This window comes from Melanotaenia boesemani, chromosome 15 (assembly GCF_017639745.1).
Source record: "Melanotaenia boesemani isolate fMelBoe1 chromosome 15, fMelBoe1.pri, whole genome shotgun sequence".
In the NCBI taxonomy this organism is placed as follows: Eukaryota; Metazoa; Chordata; class Actinopteri; order Atheriniformes; family Melanotaeniidae; genus Melanotaenia; species Melanotaenia boesemani.
This window is the reverse complement of record NC_055696.1, coordinates 9,468,131-9,483,031: the sequence shown is the minus strand read 5'-3', so window position 1 is coordinate 9,483,031 and position 14,901 is coordinate 9,468,131. Positions and strand designations below refer to the sequence as shown.

At 37.8% G+C, this 14,901-nt stretch overlaps 1 protein-coding gene across 5 annotated transcripts in view; it reads right to left on the bottom strand.

Moving 5' to 3' along the window:
• nrxn2a (neurexin 2a) overlaps positions 1-12,089 on the bottom strand; it is a 134,264-nt gene extending 122,175 nt beyond the window's left edge. For all 5 annotated transcript variants that reach the window (XM_042008451.1, XM_042008455.1, XM_042008452.1 and 2 more), the window contains exon 1: positions 11,849-12,089. The gene's annotated coding sequence lies outside the window, so the exon portion shown is untranslated. The remainder of the gene's footprint in view (positions 1-11,848) is intronic.
• Between the last annotated feature and the right edge of the window lie 2,812 nt (positions 12,090-14,901).

The following is a 14,901-nucleotide window of genomic DNA, read 5'->3' as shown; positions in this document are numbered from 1 at the left end:
AAAAGAGTTTTTTTTTTTTTTTGATAAAGGAGCACATTTTTATATTCATCTCTGATTATTATTGACTAGTCATTTTAGGTGTTATTACCAAATAAATAATCACTTCTCTCATCAACATCTGCATCAACACTATCTCCATCCTTATCGTTACACATATAGTCTTCTGCATAAATAAAGTCATCATTATCCTCATTTTCATCAGCAGCTTGATCCTCTTCTTGACTGTTAAGTCATTAGTTGTCATGGTGATTTGTATCATACTTTAAAAAAGCCACTAAACATGTCTTATGTCTGTTCTGCTAAAAGAAGAATATTTTTTGCTATTTTTTCTTTAGGTCAGAAGGAAATTAGCCATTTAGGAATATTGATTTTAATTATAAACACTCATGTCATCCATTTTCACAACATATGTGGTCACACTGTTGGTGTTCCCTTATTTTACTTCATGCACTACCAATTCGTCTTGCTGAGAAAGCTCCAGCACATACAGGCACCGACATAAAAACTCTGTTCTTACAGCACCTGTAGGTGTAATGAGATAAATAAGGACAGATATGGTCTTGTGGCAGGGAAAACAATCAATTTAAAATATCTATCTACTTGGAGTTCTGTGTAGGCCAATGAGTGCATGTCAATAGAACACAAGCTTCCATTTTCTCAGCAGTACAAGGCATTATAACAGCTGACATTTTCACAAACCAGCAAGCCAGGTAATTAGGTAACTAACTATGTAACACTAGCTACAAGCATAAACATGGCACTGTGCACACTGCTCTCATTAAGTGAAGACATAGTAATGACAAAATGCATGCACATCTGCTTGGTACGTAGCTGTAACTGTGCCAATTGAAATGCTTTCCTCGGAAATGCAGTTTGGATGGATTCCAACAGCAAAAAAAAAAAAAAGATTTAAATGACAAGATGGCAAGCATCATCCAGATTATTTACTTGCATGCTGCAAATGAGCCTGATCACCGTCTGTGTCCAACCCAGCAGGATCAGAGCACCACCCCATCACACACTGATGTGGAGGTTGTGCTAACAGAGGCTCGGCTGAGGCACCAAAAACCTCCCAAACATCATTAGACAGATTTTTTGTCCTGGCACACTGTCAATATTAATTTTTTTACTCGTATTTGAATGTTTGGGTAAAACTGAAGTTGACTTTTAGCCGAGCAGAATATTTTGTTGCAGCAATGTTTTTGAAAGGACTTAAATTCTCGGGTTGACACCCACTCCATTCTGTTAGAGCGCGTAATGACAGGAGTGATGTATGTTTGTAGATGAGTAGGGGATGGAGTGGAGCGAGTCGGTCTCCCGCAGGTTAGCCAAAGTAAAAATGACAGGGAATTTCTTTCAGTTTAGCATCAGAAATGCCCGAGATATTCTAGCAATAGAGGGTAATCTCTAACTGTTCTGATGTTTTGGGATAAATGTTTAACGTAAGTGTTTAGACAAAAATTAGCTCGGTCTTAAAATTCTGTTATTCACAATTTGTGTTGGAGGTATATTTCAGTCAGGCAGACAGGAAAACCAATGTGAACTGAGTTAAGTTTTACTCCTCCTTTATCAGGAGGACCTGCAATGCAAGAGACATCCCTATACTTTTTTCATACAGCTTTATTTAGTGTCTGATTATCTGTATAATACTATAAAATCTTATGTTCAATTCAAGTGTATATCAAACTATAATTGGCTTTATTTTACAAAAAGAGTTTTTTTTATCTCTACAAATTTACTTCTGGTTCATATGGTTTTGTCAGTTTTGTCCCATCCCCTCTACTTGCAGCGTGGTTGAGACTAGCCTGTCCGTCTCCCCAAAACATCCCCAAATGAGATATGTTTATGGACGCAGACAGAAACTATAGTTGTCATGAGAGCAACTCCATATCCGTGGTGGTTATGATCCACTGCAGAAAGAATGCATTTTGGTCCTAACTATTATCCTCATACCCTTAACCAAATGAGTTAAATCCAACGTGGAAGTGAGGTTTCACTGTAACATGTTGTATTTACATACAACCACTGCATCCTGTTAAATGCTATTCATTAAGATGATGATCACAATACAAAAATAATTCATTTTAGCTTAATAGATGATGAATTCGCAATTTTAATGAGTAATGTTTTTGTCTAAACCAAACCAGGAAGTGAAATGACCACCTCACCCATCTACCCCGCTTATTATAAGGACTTTGTGGCTTGTTGAACAACAGACTTTATAATTGTGTCACTGTGGAAACACTTGCATGAGATGCACTTCCCTCCTGCAGCCGATAAGGGCAGGACTGCATTGTAAAGGACAGAACCGTGAGTCTTACTGATTAGTATGAATACACAACAGCTATGACTCTTTCATTTGGACAACTTGTAGGCGAGACATACAACATAGTTGAGTTTTTTTGTCAAACATAACGGTCCCTGACCGCACCACAGTGATTATGAGTCAGGTAAAGCATCGGCCACTTGGTAAAACAGATGATGAAATAATTTATTAAGCTTGCTGTCTCTTCAGTGATATTGCTTGAGATATGAATTTATTTAAGACTGTTAAATAAGATGGCTTTTTCTTTTTATTATTATTTTTCTTTCATTAGCTTGGAGAACAATATGGAATTTTTCCTAAACTCATGCAGTTACTATCTGCACAGTGTTTTTTTTTTATTTTATTGCCCTCTACATACACTGTTCATATGATATCATATTATTCCATGTGTGTAGCAGACTCCAGCAAATAGATGGATCCAAATTGTATTACGTCAATGATCTATTAACATTTCAATCACAGATGCATGCACTGTCATTATATTTGATCTCCTATGTGCTCTGTAGTTAATTTATCCTATTTATAACCCTGATCATGTTACTTTAAGAGCAAAACTGTGATCTAATTTTGGAAACTGGACTTTATTTTTATCATTTCAAGTACTATACTTGCATAGAAATGTCCCCAAAGACCCAGACCCCCTGAAACCACATCACCCCCCACCCCGTCCCTCACCTCCCCTCTCTCTAAATGTCCAGAAAATGGACTGCATAGGAAACCAAATTCCCAAGCCATTTTCGTGCCCAAGTCTGCTTCTGTTTTGATGTCCATTTTACTATGACTACAACCGAACCAGAAATGGAGGGAAAGAGATAAGTGAGGAGTTTGGTCTATTAGGTGTGTGACCACTTTTAAAATTGTTTTTATTTATTTAAAGAAATACTATATGATGCACTTTACTTGCACTCTGTACATTTTACAGTAACCTGTCTTCACATGTGAAGGTGAACCACTATCATGTATTTTTTAAGTTACAAACCTAACCATGCACTTTAAAATACTTAATCTTAACCATCAACTTTCCATATATGAACTCAATCAATCTTAGTTAAGCAGAAAATTGAAAAAACGTCAGAGAATGATGGCAATTTGTCTGGTGGAAGCATGACCCAACTAAGCATTGATTACCTTTTGATTTAGAGCCAGGATACTGGAAGTGGTATGCAGCCTTGGACTAATATTTGTTTTCCAAGATACTTGGAAAACTAGAAAATGACAGAGCAGAAGGTTTGCCAAATTATCAGAGATTATCAGGAATAAACAGCTTGTCAAAGTCATAAGTATGTGGGAATAAGGCATTAACGTTTTCTTCATGTAACCTCTTCTTCACAAGGTCTATTTTTTCTTCCTCTCGTCTGAAATGACATACCCAAAATAAATGCAGTATATCTTCACAACTACAAGGTTTGTATGTAAAATATTGAACGCAAAGGAAAACTAAAACAAGTGAGATTGCCACACATATGCCGTCAGAATCAAGATATGTGTTACTGTGTTAGAATAAATTCACCTGGAGCACAGTATCTCCTTCTAAACAGGGTCAGGACGGGTTAACCTGAGCGGTTTTATAGATGTTTTAATCAAGGTGGTTCGCAGGTAAATATCTTAGAAACCCATCAGATAATTTTGGGTATCAACACCTCTATCAATGGTCAGATTCAAGAGAATCAAGTGATAGTCTCCAAATTTACCTTAGAAACACCATTAGGGGTCCAGAAAGAAGTGAACCCCAAGACAGCATATCATGGAGTGCATACTTCACTATAAAACACCTTAAACCTTCATGGTAACTACCAGGACCTTAATGAATCATTTCAAACACAAAGTCATAGAGAAATGCATTTCTTTTTTTTTTTGTTGAGGAAGAGCAAAAAATCTTTTGACCATAAAACAACAGAAGTAAAACATGATTTACTATTATGTGATTTTTAATTAATTCATTTAATTTTTGCTGCTCTTAGCTTGCAGGCTTTTGTCACATATTGATGAAACAGACATGTTTGTAATTAGCAGAGCCTCTGTTTTCATGTGACACCCTGTTTGTGTGGTTTGATTGATATGCAGAATTTAGCAGAAGCTAAAGGATTAGCGCTTCCTAGGGTGCGCAAAGATCTTCTGTACTGCACACATCTCATGCTGCCCCTTGTACAGAGGGCTCACAAAGAAGATGTTAATATTAGAGTGAGTTTGAAAGGATGTATTTTTAAACCAAATTATAATCTTTCTCTAATCCTGGTCAAGTAGTTTTTGTACACATAACCCTGTGACAGCATAGCAGAAAACACAACAGACTAAACAACTGTATGGTGTCAAACTGGAGTCAGAAGGGACATTCATTAATTACTAATGTTCATTTTATTTCATTACATTTTGCTGTGGCACCATTTGCTCCTTGTATCCAACTGAGAGATGGATCAGACAACTGAGAAAAAATAAAAAAACAAAGAAAAAAACTGAAGCATTTAAAGGAAATAATAGGTAATTATAAAATACTATGAGAGCACATTTTACAAGTCTGGTTAATGTCTTTTATTAAAACAAAGTACAACAAAGAAATATTATTACATTACAAAATTAATCGAACTGCTTGCTGTTGCATCTTCAATTAAAATGCCTCTCTGGTAATAAAGATGCTGGACAAAAAGTGATCTATATGAATTTGTGGTATAGGCACAGCTGATAAAGAAGAGCACAAATAATTTCTGTCAAAGCTAATAAACAATAAACCAAAGCTTCCAAAAGATTAACTCAAGCATCCTAGCAACTGTGCACACACTCATGCAAAATAAATAAATGAAAACGATGTGCTTGAAGCTTTCATATCTAAATTTTATCTGTTGAAACATACACTGAGCCAAACACACTGTCAAGGAGTTCCCTTTTACAGTACAAATATCTCAGATCAAGGCAGTGCTTTTCTTTAGGTGAAACTTCATAATTTTTTACATCTTTAAGTGTGCCTCATCAGCACTTTTGATGTGCAAACACATATATACAATCATCATAAGGAATTCTTATTATAATCAACAGACCTTCGCTCTCAACGCTGAAGAAAGCCGTAATTGTTTGAGATCTCATCCTCTGGTAAAATGCCTCATATCAACGAATGTTTTATAAATTACCTTCCCATAAAAACACTTCCAGAAATACATGCACAAAAAAATTTAATGAGACAACTGGTCCCTCCTCTGCTTCAGTGACATTACCAGGAGCCATAATTCAGTTCTGTGCTTCCTCCTGGAGGTCACCCATTTATACAGTACACCGGCTCCTCATGATGGAAATGTTTGCCCTTGAAATCTCAGTTAATAAGCAGCTATGCTATGACATCCATGATTAGATGATCCAGTGCTGTCACATCTCATCCTGAGAAGGATGCCAACAGACAAAACTGAGAGTGGGAGCATGCAAGAACCCCGCTCACTGAGCATTTTCTTTTCACACACGTACACAAACACACACTAACAGACAGTTGTCTCCTTTACAGCAGCTATGCAACAGAACAGCCTAGGTTAATCTTGGGTAACAGCGTCTTGGCCAGGATCAGAAAGCTCCACTAAAACCCAACGAATCCTGACATTGATATGGCATGGATACCCCCCCCTCTCTCTCATGCAGGTAGGACACATGAGACAAATGCCTTTATAGATGAAGCTGCCCTGGGCAAGAATAAGATTGATTTTACAATGCAGCATTAGATGAGATTTCCTATGCATACTGTAACAAATGAGCACAAATCTGCTCCCTATGAAAGATGCTTGAAGATACAGCTGGAATTGAAATAAACGACGGTACCAGCATTTACCAGAACATTCCCTATCCTGCAGTCTGAGGGTCATCTAAGTGTGACTGGATCACTGCGATGGATAGACAGTCAGACAGCTGTTAAGAATCTTTCAAATCATGCCCTGCATGCCGCTCACGGATCACCTGCATTCACACAAATCTGCCATTTGCCCGGATGTAACGTGATAAGAAAAAAAATGGAAAGATTGCAGGACTCAGCTTTTAAGCTTGAGTCTTATATTGTAGTTTGCAATGGCTGGCCATGTTTTCTGCTCTGATTTTTCCACCACATGAGCAACCTTTCTTTGTGAACTCTTGCACGCCTTCCATGTGAGAGTCGCGTGAAGATAAATGCCTCAGTCTGTGAGAGTAATGCAGGTATGAAAGAAAAAAGATGCAGAGAGCGATATACAACTAAGATAGTGTAAGACTTCAGCAGCCCAGTCAGGAGTCTCTGACACAAAAATCTGATGCAAGTTCAATCAAAACATTTCAACAACCCAAAATGTAGTCAGGATTATTATTTTTCATTCTATGATAATGGCTGCTGAGGTGATGTATATGGTGCATATTACCATGGTGACAGTCAGTCAAGGTGAACGTTTAACCTTCCTCGTGTCATCATTGTTTCAAAAGAAAAAAGGGGCTTTCACGTTTCTTGCAAGATGGCGTTGAATAATTCAGTCGACCCTTTCTGTTGTTGGATTTATCTTTTTCCTACAGTAGAATTCTTTACTTAGGAATTTGAAGACATGACACTTGCAAAACCCAAAGATCACATTGTTGAACAATGTAAAATACAGAAATGTGAAGATATTTCTTTGGAGGGGCTGGTGCTTTACAGTCAATTTAGCTCCCCTCTTCTAAACACTAGACTGTAATTTAGATTTTATGATCAGAAAAGCACACATAATCTCCATCATACTGTTTGACAATAAATGTTAGACCAACTCTCTGTACATAAATATACTTATTCAAAATGAAAGAGCATCTACACCAAAACGTTGTGTCTATTCTTTACGCCATGTACATTGTCCCCATCAGTACTGTGTAGTGGATTTGGACCTTGTTGCATTCCCGTGCTTTGAGCACTCTAACTGCATAATGCATATCCTGACAGGCTGATATTGTGTTTTATATCTCTAAGGGCACTGATTATGCTGCCTAGGCACATTTTGGTTAACAGCAGCTTCAGCCTCCTTTACTCACACTGTCACACAGGAGCAAGGATGGACAGGCTCAAATACTTACATCTGCAATGTAATGCAACACCACTGAATGAGCACAAGAGTCCCAAATGGAGCAAAAAGACCAAACTGCTTTGTTTCACCTGCAGCATAACATGTCTTAACGTGTTTAACTGGGAATATATATCAACTTCATCGGCATTTGGTTGGATTACTACAGAACTCAAAGTTCAATAGTGTGATTAAGAGCACTTACATTACTCTTTTTCCGCTCTTTGGTATTACTGGCCAACAATAGCCTCTTAATCAAGACCAGAGGCTGATTGGAGACTGTGGTGTCAACTTTGGAAGGTCATCAGTTACAAATTTTGGCTGCTTTACCAGGTGGGAGGAAATACTTTTGTTCTGTTAAGCAGCAACAAAAAAGGTAATAATATTCCTGAGAGAAATCCAAAATTGGCTAGTATCTCATAGTCATGATTAAGAACTCTTAACTGATAATAAATCACATGCTGGAATTCTCCTGAGGTGTAGTTACCCTGAAATAGCAAGAAAGTGGTCTAAATGGCCTTTCTTTCTATGAAATCTCAATCTTACAGCAATTTTACAAAAAAATAAATAAATAAAATAAAATAAAAAAAACTATGGATAGAAATACGTAATGCTATTCTCTTCCTTATGTCTGCAGTCTTTCTGCATAGATTGTGATTTGATGCATTTTTTTCATGCACATGTTTAGTGAACTATACCCAGTCTTTCAAAAGACAGTTTGTACCAGCATTTCCAAGTTTGACAGGCTTTTGCTGATTCCAAAGTAACATTCTACTTGCAGAAAATTATAGACTACCTCTCGTTTCTTTCTGTCTACTGTACCACCTGTGGTGAAAATAGCAGGCAATTTCACCATCTATTATTTCAGACATATGTCGAGATCAGTCAAGCTTTTCAAATCAGTTGCCACTGCATATGCAGTTAATTTTTGCAGTTTTTTTCTTTTCTTTTTAAGTATATACTGCAGTGCCCATATCTGGCCCTTAACAGTATAAGCAAAGACTTCAGTCTAAAATTTCAGGGCATAAGTAGTGTAACAAGTGGGTGAAATAATAAGTATTTTAGTGTGCAAAGTTGGCTTATATTTAACTGGCAACTGGTTTTATAAATACTCATCTGGGGAGTGCCTGACTTTAAAGGCCTCCCATCATTATAGCTCTTATATTAAGCACTTATTAGGGAGATGCTGTGAGAAAAAGAAGCGGACAAATATAATAATTGTAATGAGGTTTATTTTTTTACTAGCATAATATAAATCTAGTTCTTGGACCAAACTATTGTGAGGCACAAGAGTGAAAGTAAAAAAATTTTTTAAAGGTTTAAAAGTATTTTTCTTTCATTTGTAATTAAAACAAATACTTTACATCCATATTATACAATTCAATATGAAATAATTATTTTATACAGAAATGCAGAAGGGGGCAGTGGCCCCATTTTTCCTGAAAAACAGGGGTCCCCCTGTAAAATTTCAACGGTGGTTTAGTGTTTTACACCCTTGTAGCTACTCTTAAAACCAAGTGGCACAATGACCCAGAATATAATTTAACCAACAATTTGCTGCTGGTATAACAACTCTAACTCTATGGCCTCTGGTTACATGACTTGTACTGTGTTTCAGTTATTTCTTTATTTTGTTTCAGCCATTCGAACCAAGTTCGTTAGAAATAATGCATGAATAACTAAATAACCCAGACTCCCTAAAGGTGTAGAGAAACAAGGATCTCAACATTGACCTTTTTTTTTTTGTCTTCATCTTCTAGGGACTTAATCTCTGTTTGGCTTTGCAGCTGGCATGCAACTGAGTCACGCATCAGCCCTGATTAGAAGTAGCAGTGGTCCGGGGGCCCCGTTCCTCTGCCAGAGCCAGGAGTGGAAAAGGCCAGGGCCACCACTTTCAGTCTGTGGATATGACCTTGATGAAGTATGATAGAGAGGAAGCGACACAATTCGCAATGCCACACAATATCTGTAACCTTCCACTTCCCCAGTATGCACGTTGAAGCTATTGAGCTGTGACACACATGCACATACACACCCCATGTCAACTCTGCCCTCTTGTTATTTCAAGCAGTCTCTTCTGCCCTGCCATCTATCTCTCTGTACATACTGGCTGGTAATTTGTGTGTGAGTTCTTAATTCCACATTTCCTTTTCATGCTCAACAGCTGTCATGCTAATTTAAAAGAAACATAAAGTAAGTGCAGCTTGAAGAGATAATGGCTCAAATAAATTCAAACATTAAGCTGAATGTGAAGTGATGTGATGTGTCATGCAGCCTAATACTATTAAAAGCTATAAAATAATTAATAATAATATTTAGAAAATAATAACTTGCAGCATTAGATTTGTTGTTGTTGTTGTAGCAGTGACACAATTTTCCTTTTTTAAAATGTTAGGTTTGCCCAAATCCTTAAATCTCATTGGAAGCAGCAATGAAGGCAGATGTCTTGTGAGTCAGATCACAGCAACAAAAGTGTGGCAAAAATGGACTGGAGGCCCCAAATATAGCTACTCAGTGATGAGAAAAATCTTGGCAATAGCATGTCTTGTCAAAATAGAGCCAGCGGGTAATAAAAATAAACTTGTAAATTAAATATTTTAGCTCAAAATATTAGAAAATCAAGCTGAAAGAAGGTTCAAATAAAAATTATAAAATGCCCTAACATTTTATGGCCTGAAAATATCCCAACAACACGACATACACAGAAGGTCAGGATGTGCATAAATTCATTATTAATGTAGGAGCATTGAAAGCCATAAAATTCTTGGAGTCAATGTGGCTCCAATTCAGAAAACCAAGTGCCTTACTAAGGAAAGAACTATCATTTAAATGACTATCAACTCAAGGAGCAGGTGGGAGGGTTAAAGTGTTGATGTGAAAATGTGTATTCTCGTGACGCAACACTTGTGAGATGTCCACAAGTGAGATGCTTAAAGACTGTGTGCAACAGTAGTCAAACAAAGGTGGCACTCCCAGTTTAGGTTAACAAAAAAAAAAAATAAAAAAAAAAAAATAAAACAAAAAACAAACAAAAAAAAAAAACAATATATATATATATATATATATATATATATATATATATATTTTTTTACCTAAAACTGTAGTACTGTAGTCTTACTATTCGAGGAACCCAGTAACAAAATGTGCAGAGTTACAGTTGAGGCAGAATTAGCAAAGCAAATTGGTTTGCAGGAGGAGCAGTAAGGGCAGCAACACTCCCGTGAGATGAGCAGCAGTAGAGTCTTGGGCACCTCCCCTCAATTTTGGGGTAAATTAATCTAATTATTGAGGGAAATATCAAACTGTGACCTGACTCACCACCATTCTAATTAACAGCTTCAGAGACACTCTGAAAACAAGTTAACAGACATAATTTCTCCATCACATCAATTCATGCAATCCACTGAACAATAGATAATGATTAAGTCAACTGTTTCCCTCTACTTCGTCAAAATCACCTATATGTAATGTGCAGTGTTGCAAATTTGTACAAGGGATTGACTAAAATGTGTTTTTAAAAATGGTTTTGAGCACAACCTGTAATTTAACCTGCAGCACCTCCTCAGTAGTCAGCCCCCATTATGGAGGCAGAAGCTTACAACTGTATGGAGGTGTACTCTGGGCTGCAGTTTTCAACAGAGATCGCCTATCATACAGGTAAACATAACAGCTAAATCTCTCGTTTCCAACTTTGTTTTAATTTAAGGATCATATGTAAGCTAAATTTTAAGCTTTCTTTGTTGCAAATGATGGCAGATGCTTGACTCAATTACTGTCTCTCCCTCTCCCCTGTCTTTAAACTGGCCAGTCCTCTGGCAGAAAACACGAAATCCCTCTCAATAATAAATAGGCTACCTCGAGCATTTTACAGACAAAGGCCCTGCGTGCAAAAGGACTCAAAGACCACCTCAACTTCACTTTTTTATATGTATAAAAAATTTACACCTACAGTAGCCAACTCGGCATGTGGCATCTGGTGCAATCAAACAATAGGTTGTACATCCCGCTTCATTTATTTCTACAGGAGCTGCAGCCCCCCTCTATTCTAAAGAAAAAGCCCCACTGCATGAGCTGCATGTAGCCAAAACCACAGGGCATGTCTTCCGGCATGCAATTAAGCGACCTCATCGGCAACCGTGTTGAATTTGGAAACCATCACCTCCACCCACCTGAACTGACTGTAAACACAGCTAAAACAACAGGGCTGTGTTTAAAATCTAGACACCTCTGGCGGAATCTCCAGAAAATAAAAAAATAAATAATAATAAAAAAAATTAAAAAAAAACACACCCCATGTGAAGTCTCGGTAATTGTGGAGCAGAAGCCCAACATCTTCCAATTGAAATACAAAGAATTCACTGGCGTTTTACAGAAAAACAGAAAGCCCATACACAGTCCACAGTGTGGCTTATCTCGCGGTTCCTTACCGCAGCACGCTATAAAACCAATTACCACCGTCCATAAGGTCGTTTCTGTGTAGGTGTGCGGTGTCATTTACCTGTACATCATCCGGCGATCCGACACATGGATACAGGGAGGGTTTGATTATTCCAACCAGGCAAAACAGCAAGCACAACGGAGAAAGCGAGAAAATCCTAAATTGAGCTTAGATGAATGCGGTAGATGAATATGCGACCTCTATCTTCAGAAAGGATAGTCTTCTTATCTTTAGATGTTGCTGTGTCGGTGCAGGCAGGCAGGCAGGGAAGCCCGGAGCTTCTCTGTGCAGACAAAGATGCTTTCTCTCCTCCAACGCACTGAGGGCAGCAGCAGCAGCAGCAGAGCCGTCATCCCCCCCGACACTTGATGGTAATAGTTTGGTAGGTAGCTCATATGGGTTGAGGGCGCGGTCAGCTGCTGTTGACCAATCGTGCTCCCTATCAAACTAACATTAGCGTTGCAATAGAGGATTAAACGGGCGTTTAACCACACAATCGTAACTCTGGTGTTAAAGCAGGTATTTAGATTTTACCTCAAGTATCACAATACAACGAACATCTCATCTTACTGTAAAGGACATGTATCACGTTTGAGAAGGTGGATCAAGCCCTTTTTAAGGGACCCCATCCCGTCTTCTCTCAAAGTGTTCTTGAGCCAGGTATAGGACTCACTAGTTGCACATATTGATTTTTTTTATTGATTTTTTTTTTAACTACAAAATTTCATTCTTCATCTGGCCTACTCACTTTGTTGAAAGGGAAATGTTCCCACTTACCCCATTTTAGAATGAAGTGATATTTTAATTTGTTTCCCATGTGTGTCTTCATCATGTGAGCTGCTTACTCATCCAGTTGCCATCTTTGTTTCATATCATGTAACACAACAAACTCTCATGTCATTCCCACAGTCATAGTCTCCCTTACTCAGCTTATTCTTACCCCTTATTCAGCGCATCTAACAGGGAGTTTGTCAAAAATGTGTTTGTTTGTCTTTGTTTTTATTGAAAGATCAGAAAAGACTAATCCAGTTTATTTGTTAATCTAAATAGTAGCCTGTGATAGCCCAGGTGCTTAGTCAGACCCTGAGAAATGTATTGAAAGTGCTGCAGCCATTCTTAGGTGTTCTTTTGGCGTCTAAGAACAGATTAAGATTTGAAAAGTAACTTCAATCTTGTTGGAGATTTGGATTTAACATTACACAAACAGGCAAGCAAAATGTGAACTCTCAAATGGCAAAATATGATATATATCAGTGTAAAACCATGTGCACCATACTATATAATTTATACACTTTTCAAGTAAAGGTTATCTGTTCTTTCTGGAGAGAGGCACCGGGGAAGACCCAGGGCACACTGGACAGACTACATCTCTCGGCTGGTCTGGGAACGCCTCAAGATACCCCCAGGTGAGGTGAATGTGGCTGGGGAGAGGGAAGTCTGGGTTTCCCTGCTTAGGCAGCTGCCCCCGCGACCTGGCTCCAGTTATCTGTTATAAATAGTTGCCTAAATTTCTTGCACAAAAGCAAGTCATCATACTTTGCAGTGCTTATTAACCACACAACATAAAACAAGAAATCAAAGTAAAATGAAAAGTTAAGAAAAAAAAAATCAAAAAGGAGTAAAGAGAAAAAAATATAAGGGCGATCTCATGATGTAAGCACATGTTGATACACTGGAAAAAAAAAGAAAACTTGAATTTGTTCTCCATAATTTGATTTCTCATCAAAATGAACTTAAAAGGGCCCTATCATGCTATTTGACATTTCCAAGCTTTAAGATAAGATAATAACATAAGATAAGATAATACTTTATTGTCTGCTTGAGCAGAAAATTGTACTGAGTCAACAATCATCACAGACAAGACAAAAACAAAGAGCCTATAAAAATCTAATAACATATCAGCAACTAGAATCATAAAATCCACTTGTAAAAAAAAATAAAATAAAAACAACTTTCTGCAGTGTTATAGTGTTGAATACTCATCAGTACTCATTACTCATGTGAGTAAACTACATTTGTTCAAATTCCCAAATGCAACAACAAGTAGAAAGCAATGGATGGAGATTTTTTTTGGGAGCCAGCATTTGTGACCGGTACTTCACTGAAGACTGCTGGATGAATAAGGGCCGGTACAACGAGGGATTTGTGAACAGGCTTTAGCTGAAACGAGGGTCTGTTCCTACAATCAAGAACCATGTTTCAGATCCTGAGCCACAAGCTGTAAGTAAAACCAAATAAGTTGTCTGATAGTGTGTAAGCAACAGTGAAACTAAAGGAATTAACCCACACTTACTTTACCTGATCGCCACCAGCAGGTAGCACACATGTAATGATGACCAGTTAGCGATCAAGACTAGATGGAAATACTACAAATGTAACACCCAGGCTAAAAACACCCAGCTGATTAGCCACGTGAAACAATATGTACATGGAGTGGCTAGAAATACAGCTAACTATAGTGTAATAATACTATAACAATAACTGTACTGATAAAAAAAAATACTGTAACAATAACAAAATGTTACCAAATAGCATCATTACCTTTTCTATTTCTTGGCAGCAGACATTTTCCACATCTGTTGGCATTGTGGTACATTTGCCACATGTACACCAGTTAACATGTACAAATAAATAAGGCGAGTAAAGAATGGCAAGTAACGTTATATCAGACTATAGCTGGTAAGCAGAGTATTTAGCAAACCAATATGTCCTGCTGCATTCCTTGCTGTGAGTTACTCAGCCGTTCACGCTCGTTTTCGGGGTCTGATTTGGGCTCGAACATGTACGGCTGTATGTTTTGTGTTGAGATCAGAGGCAGCTCGCATTAGGGGGAGGCGGGGCTCAGGGCGGAAAAGTCTCATTCTGCTTGTTTCTGACAGAGGCTGATCTGAGAGGATCAATATTTTATAATATAATATTATTCAATATTATGCAATCATGATGTTTGCTGGCGCTATGTTCTCCCTCCTTTATAGACTGTATATAAAAGAGCCGTACTCTGACAAACCAGCAACCTGCGTGAAAGTCTCCCAGGGGTTAGAACGCTGTCCGTGTTTTTCTCTTTTGACTGCAGTTCAGATTTGAAACACTAGGTGTCAATGCTACTGATTTTG